At 38.1% G+C, this 21,084-nt stretch overlaps 1 protein-coding gene across 10 annotated transcripts in view; it reads left to right on the top strand.

Annotated features, from left to right (window-relative positions):
* The window catches only part of LOC140609311 (olfactory receptor 2T29-like), a 36,978-nt gene extending 22,530 nt beyond the window's left edge, over positions 1 to 14,448 (top strand). For 8 of the 10 annotated variants that reach the window (XR_012011206.1, XR_012011199.1, XR_012011202.1 and 5 more), the window contains 2 exons: positions 4,204 to 4,360; positions 14,202 to 14,448. The gene's annotated coding sequence lies outside the window, so the exon portion shown is untranslated. Of the gene's footprint in view, positions 1 to 4,203; positions 4,361 to 6,872; positions 7,244 to 14,201 lie in introns of those variants that run through there. The other 2 variants (XR_012011204.1, XR_012011201.1) reach the window with 2 other exon arrangements.
* The last annotated feature ends 6,636 nt before the right edge of the window (positions 14,449 to 21,084 follow it).

Genomic DNA, 21,084 nt, shown 5'->3' with positions numbered 1-21,084 from the left:
TCAAGATGGTCATTCAGAATAGAAGGAGAGCTAAAGAGCTTCCAGAACAGACAGAAACTGAAAGAATATGTGATCACCAAGCTAGCCCTCCAAGAAATATTAAAGAGGATGTTCTAAGCAAAGAGTCCAAAAATAACAAGCCAGGAAGAAACAGACACACTATAAAGAAAAGTGATGCTACCAGCAATGCAATGGCACTAAATTCATATCTTTTAGTAGTGACTCTGAGTGTAAAAGGCTAAATGCTCCAGTCAAAAGACAGGGATGTCAGATTGGATAAAAAAGAAAGACCTATCCATATGCTGTCTACAAGAGACTCATTTAAGACACCTCCAAAATGAAAATGAGGAGGTGAAGGACCATTTATCATGCTATTGGACATTATAAGAAAGCTGAGGTAACAATTCTCATATCAGACAAATTAAATTTTAAATCAAAGACTGTAGTAAGGAATGAAGATGGACACTATATCATACTTAAAGGATCTATCCAACAAGATCTAACATTATAAATATTTATGCTTCCAATATGAGAACAGCCAATTATACAAACCAAATAATAACCAAATAAAACACATTGATAATAATATAATAATAGTAGGGGACTATAACACCCAACTCACAACAATAAAAAGATCATTTAAGCAGAAAATCAACAAGGAAAGAGGCCTTTGAATGACACACTGGACCAGATGGACTTGACTTATATATACAAAACAATCCATCTTAAAGCAATACACATTCTTCTCGAGTGCACATGGAACATTCTCCAGAATACATCCATTTCTTCCAGATTGCCTAATTTGTTGGCACATAGTTGCTCATAATACATTCTTAAAATTGTTCGTATTTCCTTGGTGTTGGTTATGATTTGTCTTCATTCATTCATGATTTTATTAGCTTGGTTCTCTTTTCTTCTTTTCTTTTCTTTTCTTTTCTTTTCTTTTCTTTTCTTTTCTTTTCTTTTCTTTTCTTCTTTTCTTTTCTTTTCTTTTCTTTTCTTCTTAATAAGGCTGGCTAAGGACTTATCTATGTTATTCTTTCAAAGAACAAGCTCCTAGGTTCATTGATCTGTTCCACTGTCCTTCTGGTGTCTATATCATTGAGTTCTGCTCCAATCCTTATTATGTATCTTCTCCTGCTTGGCTTAGGCTTCATTTGCTTTTCTTTCTCCATCTCCTTTAGGTGTAAGGTTAGCTTGTATATCTGAGATTTCTCTGATATTTTGAGAGAGGCTTGTATGAAATGTACTTCCCTCATAGGACCACCTTTTGCTGTATCCCAAAGGTTTTGAACAGTTGTACTTTCATTTTCATTAGTTTGCATGAATCTTTTAAATTCTTCTCTAATTTGCTGATTGAACCATTCATCTTTTAGTAGGATGCCCTTTAACCTCCAAGTGTTTGAGTTATTTCCAAATTTTCTCTTATTATTGAATTCAAGTTTCAAAGCAATTGTGGTCTGAAAATATGCAGGGAATAATCCCAATTTTTTGGTATCAGTTGAAATCTGATTTGAGACCCAGTATGTGGTCTATTCTGAAGAAAACTCAATGTTCACTTGAGAAGAATGTGTATTCTGTTGCATTAGGATGGAATGGTCTATATATATCTGTGAAGTCCCTCTAGTCCAGTGTGTCATTCAAAGCCCTTTTTCTTTGTTGATCTGTTTGGATGATCTGTCCATTGCTGTGAATGGGGTATTGAAGTATCCTACTATTATTTTATTAGTATCAATGTATTTCTTTACTTTGGTTATTAATTGGTTGATATAATTAGCTGCTTCCAGATTGGAAGCATAATATGTATAATGGCTAGGTATTTCTGTTGGACTGATCCTTTCTGCATGATATAGTGCCCCTCTTCATCTCTTATTAGAGTCTTTGGTTTAGAATCTAATTTGTCTGATATGAGGATTGCTACCCTAGCTTTCTTCGGGGGTCCATTTACATGGTAAATTATTCTACATGCTCTCATTTTCAGTCTGAAAGTATCTTTCTGTCAAAAATGAGTCTTTTATACACAGCATATGGATGGGTTTTGCTTTTATATCTGGTTTGATACCCTGTGTCTTTGGAGCATTTAGCCCATTTATATTCAGAATAACTATTGAAAGATATGAATTTCGTGACCTTGTATTACCCATATGGTCCCTGTTACTGCAGATTCTCTCTATTCCTTTGGGCTCCCTCTTCACTTACAGGGCTCCCCTCCTTAATATTTCTTGCAGGACTGGATTTGTGCTCACATACTGTTTCAGTTTCTGTCTCTCCTAGAAGCTCTTTATCTCTCCTTCTATTCTTAATGACAGCCTTGTTGGATAAAGTATTTGTGGCTTCATATTTTTCTCATTGAATGCCCTAAATATATCATGCCAATCCTTTATGTCCTGCCTGGTATCTGTGAATAAGTCTGCTGTTAATATGGTATTTCACCCTCTGTATGTTAGGAATCTCTTGTCTCAAGTTACCTTCAGGATTTTCTCTTTATCTCTGAAATTTGTAAATTTTGCTATTATACATCAGGATGTTGATCTATTTTTATTTATTTTGAGAGGGGTCCTCTCTACCTCTTGGGTATGCATACCTGTTTCCTTCCTCAAATTATGGAAGTTCTCAGCTATGATTTGCTCAAATATACCTTCTGCACCCCCCATGCACCCTCAGGAATTTCAATAATATGGATTTTTTTAAATTTTTATTTATTTATGATAGTCACAGAGAGAGAGAGAGAGAGGCAGAGACACAGGCAGAGGGAGAAGCAGGCTCCATGCACCGAGAGCCCGACGTGGGATTCGATACCGGGTCTCCAGGATCGCGCCCTGGGCCAAAGGCAGGCGCCAAACCGCTGCGCCACCCAGGGATCCCTAATATGGATTTTTTTTTTCAAACTATTGCTTATCTCTCAGAGCCTCTCCTTATGGGCTCTTAGTTGTTTTTCTCTCTTTTCCTCCACTTTCTTTCCATCAACTTGCCTTCTATGTTACTTACTCTCTCTTCCGCCTCATTTACCCTAGGAGTTAGAGCATCCAATTTAGATTTGACTTCTGTTGGAGTGCTTTTAATCTCAGCCTGATTTGACCTCATTTCTGCACTGGGATTCTCTAGTGATGCTCTATGTTTTTTTAAAAATCCAATTAGTAACTTTATAATTGCTATCCTGAACTACATCTACATCTCTGACATCTTACTTAAATCCATATCCATTATATCTGTGGCAGAAAGTATTACCTCTCATTCCTTCTTTTGTTGTGAATTCCTCCTACTAGTCATTTTTTCCCATGTAAAATGGCTGTTAGAGTGAGCAGAGTCAAAAATATAAACCATGACCCAAAAAAAGTACACACAGGAAAATTCCAAAGAAATGAAGAACCAGAAAATAAAAGGTAAAAGATGAAGATAAAGAAAAGCAAGAGAGAGAGAAAAAAAATGGGAGGATGAAGAAAGGAGAGAGAATATAATCTCACACAGCGTAAAAAAGGTGATCCACGTGGTCCTGATTGTATTTTGGTCTGTTTTTTAAAAGACTCTAAATTCCAAAATTGATTCATTTAAAAGAAGCCAAAACTGAAGACTATATCTATAGTATGTAATTGCAAAATATGAACTTTAAAGAAAAAAGACATTAAACCATAGAGTTAATAAAGTAAGAAACTATTTGAAATGAGAAAAAAAGAAAAAAGTGGAAAATTTTGAACTGAAAGATGAATCATAAGAAAATTAAACCTCAAGTTCTATATTCTATTTTCCCCAACCCTGGAGCTTTCCAGAGCGGTTTGGTCAATCAGCTTGCTGTCCCCCTGTTCTTCCAGCTGGTCTTGGGGAGAGGCCTGCTGCTCTGATTCTCAGGTGTCTGTGCCTGGGTGGAGTTGCACTGCCCCTTGCCAGGGGGCCAGGCTCAGTGTAATCTGTTTGCTCTGTGAGGTTTTTGTTCTCTAGAGGCTTTCTGCCCCTCTTTAGAGGGTGAAAACAAAAATGTCCACACCCAGATCTCCAGCCCTGGGGCTGAGAAGTTGTGGTGTTTGCTAAGTTCTGCAGACTCCTGTGGAACCTGCACACTCACATGCTGCCTCAGGGCAGGAAGAGGGACACTGATTTGTGCAACTTGTAGGGTTCCAGCAGGGGTAGCTTTCACCCACTCATGGGCACACCCATCTCACCCTTCCCAACAGAAACAGAGGATTGTCCCATTTATGTTCCTTGCAGGGCCCTGGCATGGAGATCATTCATCTGGTCAAGTGTACACCCACTTCACCTGTACCAAAGGAAGATGGAGGGTTGCTGAGTTCCAGCCCTTTGCAGGGACCTACACAGAGAATGGTCAACTGATCAGGCCTTGGTTTGAGGTTTACAGCAAAACAAGGTGAGACTTTTCCTGGGCTTGCTGACCTAAACCCGTTTCCTCACTCCAGTGCTTGGGAACTCTGCCAGGTTAGACACCCTTGTTCTTTCTGTACCTCTGGGAATATTGAGACCCCACTATCCTACTCATGATTCTGCCCTGCTTTACCACTGAGGACCTTTCAGGCAGGGAAGTTTCTCCAGGTCCTAATTTTGAGCTCTAGAACTGTATCACTTTCCCATAGCCACATTACAAAGTCTTCCTCCACCTGCCATTTTTCTTCTGATATATTCCTTGCATTTTTCTTCTCACTCCTACCTTATGAAATAGTCATTTTTCTATTTGTGGAGTTCCAACCATTCTTTCCTTACATCTCCGGTTGAATTGAAAGATGTTTAGTTTGGTTTGAATAGCTATTCTGTTAAATTAAGGGGACTGGATCAAACAAGTACCCTTACTTTTACTTCATTTTGCCTAACTCTTAAATATTTTCCTAGATAATATAAACCTGAAAAAAAGATTTAGTTCCTATCTTTCTGGATAGAAAGAGGCCAGTTCAGTAGGCCAATTCATTTTTTTTTTATTGGAGGGGGAAGAAAAATTCTAAAATTTATTCTCCAACAAGACAGATAGCATCAACAGTTAAAACTACAGGGCTTTCTTCTTCTCAGATCATATGTTCACATGAGCATTATTTGCCTAACAGTGAGAAAGCCTCCAGTGTGCTCTCTGTAACAATATCCACTTCACAGTGTAAACAGGTACTAGCATTGTGTTTAACTTACAATTCAGGACAAAACGCACAATGTGGAAAAAAAAAAAAGGGCGGGGGAGCCTAAAGCAGGTTCAATAATATAGATAAACTCTTGATCTACTTTTCCACAATGAAGGGTCCACTCAGATAATAAATTTTCTTTCTCCTTCCCTGTTCAACCGTTACAACATGTTTCATCATTATATATACAAAAAGAGAGGTGTTAAAAAAAGAATCACAAAAATATCTTAAATGTCCCGTTGCCCCCACCACATATCAATTCAGGCTTAAGACAGGGTGTAGAATGGACAATTCTTATAAGCACTTGCCTTTAAACCAATTACATAGAGCTCTTATACAAATTAATTTCAGCAATGCCATCTGGAGATAAATATAAATATATATATAATATATATATATATATATATATATATATATATATATATATATAATTTTAAAATATTTTAAAATATTTTTGCTTTTTTTCCCCACCATCAGTATTAGGTGATTGTGGTCTGTGTGTACGTATCAACAACATGATAATATATGTAACTTTAAGGGACAGAGAAAGAATACAAATTTCTCCAAGAAAAATCTTGTTTTCCTAAGGTCAATAATTTACAAGCCATTTGAGACAGACAGGGAAGGTTTGTGGATTGGTAAAGAAACAGGTACATTTTGAATTGTCTTGAGAGCTGCATTCCTATTTTTGTAAAGATTTGTAAGATAAGGACATTTCCTTTCAGTTCTTCAAATTGTGTTTTAACTTAAATGGTTTCAAAATTTATTTACCCAACTACATTATCTTCTATTTGCTTATTTCCTTCTGACTATGTAGTTTTAATTCTAAATATTTTGGAAGTATTTAAAAAATCCTTTGGGTGTAAGAGATGTCCCCTGAAAGGGCGCGAGGTCCAGAGCCACTTTCAATAATAGCCATTATAGCCATATATATATATAATCTGTATATATATATATATATAAAATCTCCAAACAAAAACCAATCTTCATGCCTCAGACAGGAAGAAAGCTAAGCCCAGCTACACAAAATAAGATAATGTAGGAGACAATAGTTATTGCTGAGAGAGAAAGTTTCAAATAGCAATAGGTCTGGACTTTAAAAGAGAACATAAATTTTTATTTTCCTGTCTAGAAATATAGATGGAGATTTAAAAGGATTTTAAAATATGTAAAAGTTGAAAAGGAATGTTCACCTTTTCCTGGCTTCCACCAGTTTTTCTGAGATACCTTTGTCAGGTTCTACTATCCACAGTGTTTACCCTGAGCTGTTTAAAAGAATAATGTAGGACTTTATCAGAATATCCTTGCTTTATCAGATCTCAGAGGGGCCCATCAAAGGACCTTCTTCTGAAGATAGATACAGAAATGTGTCTATAAGGCCCATAACATGGTGGGCTCCTGTTTATAGTTATGTTGTCCTTTCAGCATGGAAAAACAATTCTTTTTATTTAAGATTTTTTAAATTTATTCATGAGAGAAAGAGAGAGGCAGAGACATAGGCAGAGGGAGAAGCAGGCTCCATGCAGGGAGTCTGATGTGGGACTGGATCCTAGGACTCCAAGATTATGCCCCGGGCTGAAGGTAGGTGCCAAACCGCTGAGCCACCCAGAGATCCATGGAAAAACAATTCAATCTAGACTGAGTACTCAGAGGAGGATAGAGGGGAGCAGTAGGAGTTAAACTGTCTCCAGCTAGACTTGACCTTTACTGCTCACTTGTTTGTACTCACCAATATTTACCCCACATTTTTTTCTTAAGCTCTGTTCTTTCTAGGATATCTCTTAACACAAGAAATGGAAAGTGGAGCTACCCCTGGCATGATAACCATTGTCTTGACAAGCTCCCCCGCCAGCCCAGACCAACCTAGACCAGTTTGAGTTGAACTCCTAACTCCTGCCTGTGCATATGGACTGTGAATGCCTTCTATAATGACCTACAACTACCTTTACCTCATTATAATACTAAAATGTCCACCCAAGAAAGAACACCAATATACATAATGTACAATGTGTGTATAGTCCTGTTTATTTAGGAAGTGTGGGTGACCTTAGGGCTACTTCTGTATAATACAGGGCTTCCCTATCTAATTATTCATCTTAACACTAAATAAAAGGAACCCAATCACCCTTGCTCAGAGAGTTATGGCTTTGGAAATTATTTTCTGTCATCTCCTTATTTGCTGCAAATAAAATTTTCTTTGTACAACAACTCAACCTGATGTAGATTCTAACTCATCAAGAAGGAAATCCATGGGCAGCCCCGGTGGCGCAGCGGTTTAGTGCCGCCTGCAGCCCGGGGCCTGATCCTGGAGACCTGGATCTTTAAAAACTAAGGAAATCCATGTTGGTTTAGTTACAGCATCAGTCTTATAATCACTTGTTTTAGGTACCTCTTGCATCTTTAATTTTTCATTAACGTTTTCCAATGAATTTGACAAAATTGCTTTGGAATTTTGAAATCTTTTGGAGTAATCTGTTTGCCAATTGAAACAGGCATCTCATTCTGTTTAATTTAGGAACTATTGCTTTCAAATGCACCTCTTAAATGATCTTAGCTATTCAGAACATTCCCTATAATCACCATTATAATTATAACTTGCTTTTAGTAAGATTTTTGCAATTTTACTAGATAATCTGCAACTTCTGGGACTAGTTCTTAGACATAAAATAATCAGGTGTGCCAGAAGTTGGCATGCTCAGTTCTTGAGAATTTAAAGAATTACTTTAGCCAAATTTTTTGTTTTCTTGAGGCTAAACTAATACCTAAAGGAATGTACCCCTGGATTGGAGTTTGAAATTTTTTTTAATGATTTTATTTATTTATTCATGAGAGACACACACAGAGAGAGGCAGAGACACAGGCAGAGGGAGAAGCAGGCTCCATGCAGGTAGCCTGAAAATGTTTTATAGTACATTATTTCACAAAAGATTTCTGACATTGGCAAGTAACTTAGGGTCAGTCTAACCCATTTCATGGCCAACTTATTCATCACAGTAGTATTCCTGAGGTAGTGAGCACACTAACAGCCATTAAATACTTGGCCTATGCCTAACCAATTTTTGTAGCTTTCTGACCTGTGACTTCCCCATTAGCAATAATCTTCACCTACACAAATCAAGACTAACAAATATGTGCATCGTAATGTATCATCAGTAACCAACAAATGTTAATGTGTCCTGGCCACAAGAAGGCCTTCTATACACCATCGATAATTCCTATTGAACCTTGAGTTAGGCAAGCAGTTGGACCAGCAAACCACAAGGAATGGGGACTGTGGACTAATCCCAAACACAATGGAGAACTACAGTTACCACTAATAGTTCTCAGCATTCAAGCCAAGATATAACTAAAGTGTGGTGTTTTTCACCAGAAGAATTGTCATCTGGGGAACCTGGGTGGCTCAGTGGTTGTGTGTCTCCCTTCAGCTCACGTCATGATCCCAGGATCCTGGGATCGAGTCCCACATCAGACTTTGCACAGGGACCCTGCTTCTCCCTCTGCCTAAGTCTTTGCCTCTCTCTGTATGTAAATAAATAAATAAATAAATAAATAAATAAATATCTGAAAGGCTAGGGGCTTGGCCTGCAACCAACACTTCTGCAAGCTCAGCTGGGCTCAGAGCAAATCTGCCAGCTCAATTTAGTTCTGGGTAAGTGTGCCAGCTCAATTAGGTCTAGGCATAACCATCCAACAGCTTCAGCTTCTCTGCCCTGTAAAGAAAAGCAAATTAGATCAGGAGCTCAAATGCAAAAAAAGTGGAGCTTAGCACTGAAAATAGCTTACAGCCCTTATAAATATTGAGAAAGATTTTAAGTTCAAAGAGTTTACAGGGAACCACATCTGTGGTTTCTTGGTGTACCTGAATGGCATTGAAAGTTCCCTCCAGATTCTTTTGCTATGACAAAATCTTTTAAAAAATAAAATTGAGCAAACCTAAAAAACTAAATAAATCTGAAGACCCTATATGATTTAAAGATTCAGGAATCAGTCATCATCCTATCTAGCAAGCAAAGTGGAGTTCCAAAGGGCTAAGTGAACAAAAATGGTTTTTAAAGGAAGGACAAGGAAGTCATAAAAATAAAACAAATATTATTTCAGGTGAGGTCAACTTCCTGTGGGTGCAAGAGTTTGGTAACTTGGCCTAAGTTTGGGCCTGTGGTTTCTTTTTAACAGCATAATATTCTTGATTTTATTCCATATACCAAAGAACAGGATGTTATTTTTTTATGACTAAATACTATTCTTTTGTATATACCAACTTTTCTTCACTCATGTATCCATAGATGTACATGCAGGTTATTATACTTAGAATAAATTTAACCAAGAATAAAATAACCATGAAACAAAGACATTGATGAAATAAATTGAAGACACAAATGAGTACAAAGACAACATTTTCATGAATTAGAAAAGCTATCATTGTTAAAATATTCGTACTACCCAAAGCCATTTTTGCAATTAGAGCAATCCCTATTAAATTTCCCATGAGAATTTCTGCAGATATGGAAAAATCAATCCTAAAATGTGAATGGAACTACAAAAGTCCCTGAATAGTCAAACATTTGGAAACACAAAGCTAAACATAATATCTCTTGATTTGAAAATGTTACAAAGCCACAGTAATCAAAACAGCATGGTATTGACATATAATAGAGGTATAGAAGGAAGAGAAGGTGGCAGCTGAGTAGCAGGACCGTAGGTACAGCCCACAAATACAACTAGATAATTATCAAAACGTTATAAGTTCCCCAGAAATCAACCTGAAAACTGACAGAACAAATTTCACAACCAAGGAGAGAGAAAAGGTCACATCAAAGAAGGTAGGAAGTGTTGAGATGTGATTTAGGAGAAAAGTGGACTATGGCTGCTGCAGGTGGAGGGAACTACAGTCACAGAGAAGGGAGAGAGAATGGAGTCCAGAGTCCACAGGGAAACTCACAAGGAGAATATTTCATCAAAGTAATTGGCTGGGAAGACAAGAGGGGCTGATTTTCCTGAGTCCTTGCAACTGGAAGAGCTTAAAAAATGGAGTTTTAAAGGTCAGCAGGGTTGTCTGGGATAGAGCCCTGAAGATGCTGTGCTGCTCTTGGAGAGAAGGCAAGCAGACAACCCCAGGGAGATGGCAAAAAACAGGGATCTGTGAAGGAGGAAAAGTTTATAAAATGGAAAATCTCTTAGCCAGACTTATCAAGAAGAAAAGAGATATATCCAAATAAAATCACAAGTGCAAGAGGATAAATAACAACCAAACCCACAGAAATACAATAGATTATAAGAGAGCATTATGAAAAACTATGTGCAAACAAACTGGACCACCTGGAAGAAATGGGCAAATTCCTAGAAAGATACAAACTACCAAAACTGAAACAGAAAGAAATATAAAACTTGAACAGACCAATAACCAGCAAAGAAATTGAATCAATAATCAAAAATCTCCCAATGAACAAAAATCCAGGGCCAGACAACTTCCCAGGGCAATTGTACCAAACATTTAAAGAAGAGTTAATATCTATTCTTCTCAAACCATTCCAAAAAAAAAAAAAAAAAAGAAAGAAAGAAATGGCAAGAAAACTTCCAGACTCATTCTATGAGGACAGCATGACCCTGATCCCAAAACCAGATAAAGACTCCAGTAAAAAAAATGAAAACTACAGGCCAATATCTCTGATGAACATGAATTAAAAAAATTCTCAATAAAATACTAGTAAATTGAATCCAATAATACATTAAAAGAAGTATCCACTATAATTAAGTGGAATTTATTCCTGGGCTGAAAGGATGGTTCAATATTACCAAATCAATCAATATGATACACCACATTAATAAAAGAAAAGAAAGAAAAAAAAAGAAAAGGTAAGAACCATATTATTCTTTCAATAGATATAGAAAAAGCATTTGACTAAATACATCCTTTCATGATATAAATCCTCAACAAAGTAGGTTTTGAAGGAACATACCTCAACAAAATAAAGACCATGTATGAAAAACAAATATCTAATATCATCCTCAAGAGTGAAAGATATTGAAGATGGCACAAAGAAATGAAAAAAAATCCCATGCTCATGGATTAGAGGAATAAATATTGTTAACTACCCAATGCAATATACATTTAATGCAATCCCTATAAATATACCAACAGCATTTTTTTACAGAGCTAGAATAAACAACTTTGTCTATTCTACCACAAATAGACAAAGTAATCTTGAAAAAGAAAACTAAAGTTGGAATCATCCGGATTCTGGACTTCAAGTTATATTATGAAGCTATAGTGATCCAAACAGCATGGTATTGGCACAAAAATTGACACATAGATCAGAACAGGGTAGAAAATCCAGAAATGAACCTACAACTATATGGTCAATTAATCTGTGGCAAAGCAGAAAAGACTATCCCAATGGGGAAAATACAGTCTCTTCAATACACAGTGTTGTGAAAACTAGACAGTGACATGCAAAAGAATGAAACTAGATCACCTTCTTATACCATACACAAAAATAAACATAGGGGAAACAGAAGAGATAAGGAGGCAACCCAAGAAACAGGCTTTTAACTATGGAGTTCAAACTGATGGTTACCAGAGAAGAAGTGGGTGGGAGGATTGGTAAAACACATGACTGGAATTTAGGAGTACACTTGAATGATGAGCACTGGGTATTGTATGGCAGTGTTGAATCAGTATATTCTACACCTGAAACTAATATTACACTGTATGTTAACTGGAATTTAACAATCTAAAACAAAAACTTAAAAAAATAAAGGAAAAATAATAATTTAAAGAATTTGTTATTTTAACATAAAGTAAGATGAGGTCCTTCATTTTTCCCTATCTTGTCCTCCCAATTTATATCTTTATAATGATATATTATCTTCAAGAGCTTTATTCAAAAAAAGAAAGCCAAATCCCTCAGTTCATGTATAACAGTCCTGACAGAGTGCTGTAACAAGCTAGGCCAGGAGAAGATAGGTTTCACCTAAAGTTCTGTCTCCACCAATATAAAATATAAAGCTAAGGATAGAGAAAGTCTTATGAAAACCCTAAAGTGGGCCATTGTTTGATTCAGGAATCGAGACTAGAAGACAAAGTCATCAGATCTCAACATAGAGCTGATGCAGAAGTAGACTTGCTCCATGGGAAGGAGCCTTTCATAGGCTGAGCAGGATGACTTCTCCCAGAGACTGGCCTGCCTGTAGGATCAGGTGCAAAAACAGAACTCTGAGGTTTCCTGGCCCAAGCAACCTTCTGAAATACTCTGTATATTTTGAGATACTACACACTAGAAACTCTGGACATATGAGAATACTAAACTGCTCTCAAGATGCTTCTACCTTTGAGTTTACAGTGCTGTCCAGATACACTAAGAGATTCAAGGCCTCTTCCATCTTAACTGGATTTTAAAGTCATGGATAGCTTGGGATGATGCTTAGTTTTACAGTTGCCTTTTAACAAAACTAGTTATTTTGGTGTATAGGAATGTTTCTCAAAACTTTGGTCCAAATTCCTGTTCCCTGTATATATCAATATTTTCTATTGATTTTAATAAACAAAAAATAGACATAAAATTAGAGCAACACTTTAAGTTCTAATTATTTGCTTTTATTTTTTTAATATTTTATTTATTTATTCATGAGAGACACACAGAGAGAAGAGACACAGGTAGAGGGAGAAGCAGGCTCCCTGCAGGAAGCCCAATGCGGGACTGGATCCTGGGACTCCAGGATCACCCCCTGGGCCAAAGGCAGACGCTCAACCACTGGGCCACTCAGGTGTCCTGGTTTTATTATTTTTATTAAAGCAACAACTTCCACAGTTTGGTTATTGTGGACATCGCTGCTAGAAACATCGGGGTGCAGGTGTCCCGGCGTTTCATTGCATCTGTATCTTTGGGGTAAATCCCCAACAGTGCTATTGCTGGGTCATAGGGCAGGTCTATTTTTAACTCTTTGAGGAACCTCCACAAGGTTTTCCAGCGTGGCTGCACCAGTTCACATTCCCAACAGTGTAAGAGGGTTCCCTTTTCTCCACATCCTCTCCAACATTTGTGGTTTCCTTCCTTGTTAATTTTCCCCATTCTCACTGGTGTGAGGTGATATCTCATTGTAGTTTTGATTTGTATTTCCATGATGGCAAGTGATGCAGAGCATTTTCTCATGTGCATGTTGGCCATGTCTATGTCATCCTCTGTGAGATTTCTGTTCATATCTTTTGCCCATTTCATGATTGGATTGTTTGTTTCTTTGGTGTTGAGTTTAATAAGTTCTTTATAGATCATGGAAACTAGCCCTTTATCTGATACGTCATTTGCCTCGGTGTCCATCGAAAGATGAATGGATAAAGAAGATATGGTTTATGTATACAATGGAATATTACTCAGCCATTAGAAATGACAAATACCCACCATTTGCTTCAACGTGGATGGAACTGGAGGGTATTATGCTGAGTGAAGTAAGTCAATTGGAGAAGGACAAACAGTGTATGTTCTCATTCATTTGGGGAATATAAATAATAGTGAAAGGGAATAGAAGGGAAGGGAGAAGAAATGTGTGGGAAATATCAGAAAGGGAGACACAGCATGAAGACTTCTAACTCTGGGAAATGAACTAGGGGTGGTGGAAGGGGTGGAGGGCGGGGGGTGGGGGTGAATGGGTGACGGGCACTGAGGGGGGCACTTGATGGGATGAGCACTGGGTATTATTCTGTATGTTGGCAAATTGAACACCAATAAAAATAAATTTATTAAAAATAAAATAAAATAAAATAAATAAAATAAAATAAAATAAAATGCTGAATGCCTGCCCTTTCCGTAAAAGCTAACATGTATGCCATCATTACTATTTTTTCTATGTATATTTAATACTGTTGGCAATCACAAAATAATTTGTCTCCTCACAGTATCTTTTAAAAACAATTATTTTCTGATGGGATTTTAAGATCTTTATAGAAATCATTTAAATGGCTACATAATGCATTGTGTGGCCATCATCATTCAAAATCCATTTTCCTATTGTTGGACCTATAGCTCTGATTTTTCACTACCATATTTAATCCTATGATGAGCTTTTAAAATAAAGTTTCTTCTTTCTTTGTAGCAGAAAAAAAATAAAGCAACAACTTGCTGAAAAACCTTGGAAATATAAATTGTAATGTTTTATTTAACCATGAAATAAATATACATGCAGTCAGCTGGAAGTCTGGGAAGAAGGAAAGATTCAGGATTCAACAGCCGGCTTAACCCTCTAAAGGCTAGAGCCCATCCTTGCTGCCTTTCATCTTTCTGGAACAGCAGTGTGTATTCTCTGGCTCTGAAATAAAGGCTGTAGCCACCACTTTCTCACAGTCTGCAAACATGGAGAACAGAAACTTGTTTTTTCCTTGGCAAGTATATTAACCTAAGTTAAATGCTTAAGAATATTTGAAATTTCCCCTTCCCTTCACTGGTAGATTTCTCCATGAGAGAATTCCAGTGTTTCAGAGAATGCTTATAGGGACTCGCCCAAGCCCTTTGAAAAACACATGACCAAACAGTCACCATTATGTTTTCCAATATAAATGAGTGTGTTAAAGGAAAAAATATAACAAATATATGCATATGAGTACTGACCTTCATATTTAAGTGTCTTTATATCTGCCTGGATGTTGTCTTAAGTCTTCTATAAGGGACACCTGTCGATTGTCCAGCATGTTCTTCCTATAACTCTTCCTTTTTGTGCCTCTTCTCATCCACGTGGTTGCAAAGAGGCAGCTATGTGAGTATAACATGATTTGTAACATCTCTACAGATTGGAAGATGTAATTATAACTTGAAACATAGCTTCATGTTGAATATTTTGGTAATAAAGACGCTTTTATAGAGCAAATAGTCTAAACAAAATTAATATATATTGTAAGGTTAAACAATGCTTGTATTTGCTTGAACTTTCTTAAAATTTGTTCATTTCAAACTATACGAATGTATGTTTTTTTATGAATAATAAATATCTTCAAAAGTATGCCAGGGCCATAATTTATTTCCTTACTTTTGCAGCTGTTGAAACGCTGAAATGTTAGCCACAGAAGTTTGTCAAATAATTTAAAACTGCAAAAATAAACAAAAAACAAATTTAAAAGATGGGATATCCATATATACAATGGAATATAACTCAGCCATAAAAAAGAAAGGAATCTTACCTTTTACAATGATGTGATTGGAGCTGGAGTATATTATGTTAAATGAAATAAGTCAGCCAGAGATAGACAAATACCATGTCATTTCACTCATATGTGGAGTTTAAGAAATGAAACAGAGGAGAATAGAAAAAAAGAGAGAGAAAGGCAAATAAGAAACACATGCTTAAATTTGTAGAACAAACTGATGGTTATCAGAGGGGAAGTCGGTGGAAAGATGAGTTAAATAGTTAATGGTGACTAAGAAGTGCACTTGTGATCAGCACTGGGTGTTGTATGGAAGTGTGAAATCACTATATTGTACACCTGAAACTAATATTATGCTGTATGTTAACTGTATATTAAATAAAAGCATAAAAAATAGACATACACACCAATGGTATATAATATAGAATCCAGAAATAAACGAGATATATATAAGGTCACCTAGTGTCTCAAAAGGCAAGCAAGAATGTTAATTAAGAAAGGATAATTTTGGGAGGGGCAAGATGGTGGAAGAGTGGGGTCCCCAAATCACCTGTCTCCACCAAATTACCTAGATAACCTTCAAATCATCCTGAAAACATACGAATTCGGCCTGAGATTTGAAGAGAGACCAGCTGGAATGCTACAGAGAGAAGAGTTCACGCTTCTATCAAAGTAGGAAGACGGGGAAAAAGAAATAAAGAAACAAAAGGCATCTAGGGGGGAGGGGCCCCGCGAGGAGCCCGGCTGAGGCCAGGGCGAGTGTCCCCAGGACAGAAAAACCCCCTCCCGGAGAAGCAGGAGCTGCACCAAACTTCCCGGGTGGAAAGGTGCTGGCAGGGAGTTGGAGCAGGACCCCAGGAGGGCGGGGATGCCCTCGGGCTCCCTGGGACACTAACAGACACCTGAGCCCCGGGGAGAGTGTGCCGAGCTCCCTAAAGGGCTGCAGCTCAGGCACGGCTGGACCCGGGAGCAGCTCGTTGGGGCTCGGGCGGCGGCTCCGCGGAGGGGGCTGCGGGGCGGGAGCCCGAAACCAACAGCGCAGGCCCCGGAGCTCAGGGCGCCAGACACAGCCCAGGATCCGGCCTCCCCTGGGACAGGCAGAGGCCGGGAGGGCCCAGGACAGCAAGGGAGCTCCTGTCCCGAGCTGAGCAGATCAGCGGCCCCGCCCCGGAGCCTCCAGGCCCTGCAGATGGAGAGCTCTGGGGTTACTGCAGGGGCTGACTCCAGGGCTCCAGAGCTGGCAGCCGCCACTGCGGTTGTTCCTCCTGGGGCCTCACGGGGTAAACAGCGCCCACTGAGCCCTGCGCCAGGCAGGGGCCAGAGCAGCTCCCCCAAGTGCTTACACCTGAAAATCAGCACAACAGGCCCCTCCCCCAGAAGGCCAGCTAGACAGACAAGTTCCAGGGGGAAGTCAATGGACTTAAAGTATACAGAATCAGAAGATACGCCCTCGTGTTTTTTTTGTTTGTTTGTTTGTTTTGTTTTGTTTTGTTTGCTTTTTGATTTGTTTCCTCCGCCCACCCTTTTTTTTCTTTCTTTTTCTTTCTCTTTTTCTTCTTTTTTTCTTTTTATTCTTCCTTTTTTTCTTTCTCTTTTCTTTCCTTCTTTCTCTCCTCTCTTTTTCTCCTTTTCCCAATACAACTTGCTTTTGACCACTCTGCACTGAGCAAAATGACTAGAAGGAAAACCTCACCTCAAAAGAAAGAATCAGAAACAGTCCTCTCTCCCACAGAGTTACAAAATCTGGATTACAATTCAATGTCAGAAAGCCAATTCAGAAGCACTATTATACAGCTACTGGTGGCTCTAGAAAAAAGCATAAAGGACTAAAAAGACTTCATGACTGCAGAATTTAGATCCAATCAGGCAGAAATTAAAAATCAATTGAATGAGATGCAATCCAAACTAGAAGTCCTAACAACAAGGCTTAACGAGGTGGAAGAACTAGTGAGTGACATAGAAGACAAGTTGATGGCAAAGAGGGAAACTGAGGAAAAAAGAGACAGACAATTAAAAGACCATGAAGACAGATTAAAGGAAGTAAAAAACGGCCTGAGGAAGAAAAACCTATGTGTAATTGGGGTTCCCGAGGGCGCCGAAAGGGACAGAGGTCCAGAATATGTATTTGAACAAATCCTAGCTGAAAACTTTCCTAATCTGCGAAGGGAAACAGGCATTCAGAACCAGGAAATAGAGAGATCCACCCCTAAAATTAATAAAAACCGTTCAACACCTCGACATTTAATAGTTAAACTTGCAAATTCCAAAGATAAAGAGAAGATCCTTAAAGCAGCAAGAGACAAGAAATCCCTGACTTTAATGGGGAGGAATATTAGGGTAATAGCAGACCTCTCCACAGAGACCTGGCAGGCCAGAAAGGGCTGGCAGGATATATTCAGGGTCCTAAATGAGAAGAACATGCAACCAAGAATACTTTACCAGCAAGGCTCTCATTCAAAATGGAAGGAGAGATAAAAAGCTTCCAAGACAGGCAGGAACTGAAAGAATATGTGACCTCCAAACCAGCTGTGCAAGAAATTTTAAGGGGAACTATTAAAATTCCCCTTTAAGAAGAAGTTCAGTGCAACGATCCACAAAAACAAGGACTGAATAGATATCATGATGACACTAAACTCATATCTGTCAATAGTAACTCTGAACGTGAATGGGCTTAATGACCCCATCAAAAGGCGCAGGGTTTCAGACTTGGATAAAAAAGCAGGACCCATCTATTTGCTGTCTAAAAGAGACTCATTTTAGACAGAAGGACACCTACAGCCTGAAAATAAAAGGTTGGAGAACCATGTAACATTCCAGTGGTCCTCAAAAGAAACCAGGTGTAGGCATCCTTATATCAGATAAACTAAAATTTACCCGAAGACTGTAGTGAGAGATGAAGAGGGACACTATCTCATACTTAAAGGATCTATCGAACAAGAGGACTTAACAATCCTCAATATATATGCCCCGAATGTAGGAGCTGCCAAATATATAAACCAATTAATAACCAAAGTGAAGAAATACTTAGATAATAATACACTTATACTTGGTGACTTCAATCTAGCTCTTTCTACCCTCGATAGGTCTTCTAAGCACAACATCTTCAAAGAAACAAGAACTTTAAATGATATACTGGACCTGATGGATTTCATATATATCTACAGAACTTTATATCCAAACTCAACTGAATACACATTCTTCTCAAGTGCACATGGAACTTTCTCCAGAATAGACCACATACTGGGTCACAAATCAGGTTTGAACCGATACCAAAAGATTGGGATAGTCCCCTGCATATTCTCAGACCATAATGCCTTGAAATTAGAACTAAATCACAACAAGAAGTTTGGAAGGACTTCAAACACGTGGAGGTTAAGGACCATCCTGCTAAAAGATGAAAGGGTCAACCAGGAAATTAAGGAAGAATTAAAAAGACTCATGGAAAATAATGAGAATGAAGGTACAACTGTTCAAAATCTTTGGGATGGAGCAAAAGCAGTCCTAAGGGGGAAATACATCGCAATACAAGCATCCATTCAAAAACTGGAAAGAACTCAAATACAAAAGCTAAACTTACACATAAAGAGCTAGAGAAAAAACAGCAGATGGACCCCACGACCAGCAGAAGAGTTAATTAAAGTTCGAGCAGAACTCAATGAAATCGACACCAGAAGACCTGTGGAACAGAACAACAGAACCAGGAATTGGTTCTTTGAAAGAATTAATGAGATAGATAAACCATTAGCCAACCTTATTGAAAAGAAGAGAGAGGAGACTCAAATTAATAAAATCATGAATGAGAAAGGAGAGATCACTACCAACACCAAGGAAATATAAACGATTTTAAAAACATATTATGAAAAGCTCTACGCCAATAAATTAAGCAATCTAGAAGAAATGGACGCATTCCTGGAAAGCCACTAACTACCAAAACTGGAACAGGAAGAAATACAAAACCTGAACAGGCCAATAACCAGGGAGGAAATTGAAGCAGTCATCAAAAACCTCCCAAGACACAAGAGTCCAGGGCTAGATGGCTTCCCAGGGGAATTCTATCAAACGTTTAAAGAACATATCATACCTATTCTACTAAAGCTGTTTGGAAAGATAGAAAGAGATGGGAGTACTTCCAAATCCGTTCTATGAGGCCAGCATCACCTTAATTCCAAAACCAGACAAAGACCCCACCAAAAAGGAGAATTGCAGACCAATATCCCTGATGAATATGGATGCAAAAATTCTCAACAAGATACTAGCCAATAGGATCCTAGAGCACATTAAGAAAATTATTCGCCACGACCAAGTAGGATTTATCCCCGGGACACAAGGCTAGTTCAACACTCGTAAAACAATCAATGTGATTCATCACATCAGCAAGAGAAAAACCAAAAAACCATATGATCCTCTCATTAGATGCAGAGAAAGCATTTGACAAAATACAGCATCCATTCCTGATCAAACTCTTCAGAGTGTAGGGATAGAGGGAACTTTCCTCAACATCTTAAAAGCCATATACGAAATGCCCACAGCAAATATCATTCTCAATGGGGAAACATTGAGAGCCTTTCCCCTAAGATCAGGAACAAGACAGGGATGTCCACTCTCACCACCGCTATTCAACATAGTATTGGAAGTCCAAGCCTCAGCAATCAGACAACAAAAAGACATTAAAGGCATTCGAATTGGCAATGAAGAAGTCAAACTCTCCCTCTTCGCCAATGACATGATACTCTACGTAGAAAACCCAAAAGCCTCCACCCCAAGATTGCAAGAACTCATACAGCAATTTGGCAGCGTGGCAGGATACAAAATCAATGCCCAGAAGTCAGTGGCATTTCTATACACTAACAATGAGACTGAAGAAAGAGAAATTAAGGAGTCAATCCCATTTACAATTGCACCCAAATCATAAGATAACTAGGGATAAACCTAACCAAAGAGGTAAAGGATCTATACCCTAAAAACAATAGAACACTTCTGAAAGAAACTGAGGAAGACACAAAGAGATGGAAAAATATTCCATGCTCATGGATTGGCAGAATTAATATTGTGAAAATATCAATGATACCCAGGGCAATTTACACGTTTAATGCAATCCCTATCAAAATACCAGGGACTTTCTTCAGAGAGTTAGAACAAATTATTTTAAGGTTTGTGTGGAATCAGAAAAGACCTCAAATAGCCAGGGGAATTTTAAAAAAGAAAACCATATGTGGGGGCATCACAATGACAGAGTTCAGGTTGTACTACAAAGCTGTGGTCATCAAGACAGTGTGGTAGTGGCACAAAAACAGACACATAGATCAATGGAACAGAATAGAGAACCCAGAAGTGGACCCTCAACTTTTAGGTCAACTAATATTTGATAAAGGAGGAAAGACTATCCATTGGAAGAAAGACAGTCTCTTCAATAAATGTTGCTGGGAAAATTGGACATCCACATACAGAAGAATGAAACTAGACCACTCTCTTTCACCATACACAAAGATAAACTCAAAATGGATGAAAGATCTAAATGTGAGATAAGATTCCATCAAAATCCCAGAGGAGAACACAGGCAACACCCTTTCTGAACTCAGCCACAGTAACTTTTTGCAAGATATATCCATGAAGGGAAGAGAAACAAAAGCAAAGATGAACTATTTGGACTTCATCAAGATAAGAAGCTTTTGCACAGCAAAAGATACAGTCAACAAAATAAAATACAACCTACAGAATGGGAGAAGATATTTGCAAATGACGTATCACATAAAGGGCTAGTTTCCAAGATTTATAAAGAACTTATTCAACTCAACAGCAAAGAGACAAACAATCCAATCATGAAATGGGCAAAAGACATGA

This window comes from Canis lupus, chromosome 18, assembly GCF_048164855.1.
Source record: "Canis lupus baileyi chromosome 18, mCanLup2.hap1, whole genome shotgun sequence".
Taxonomy (NCBI): domain Eukaryota; kingdom Metazoa; phylum Chordata; class Mammalia; order Carnivora; family Canidae; genus Canis; species Canis lupus.
The sequence above is the reverse complement of the archived record's forward strand: the minus strand, read 5'-3'. Positions and strand labels throughout refer to the sequence as shown.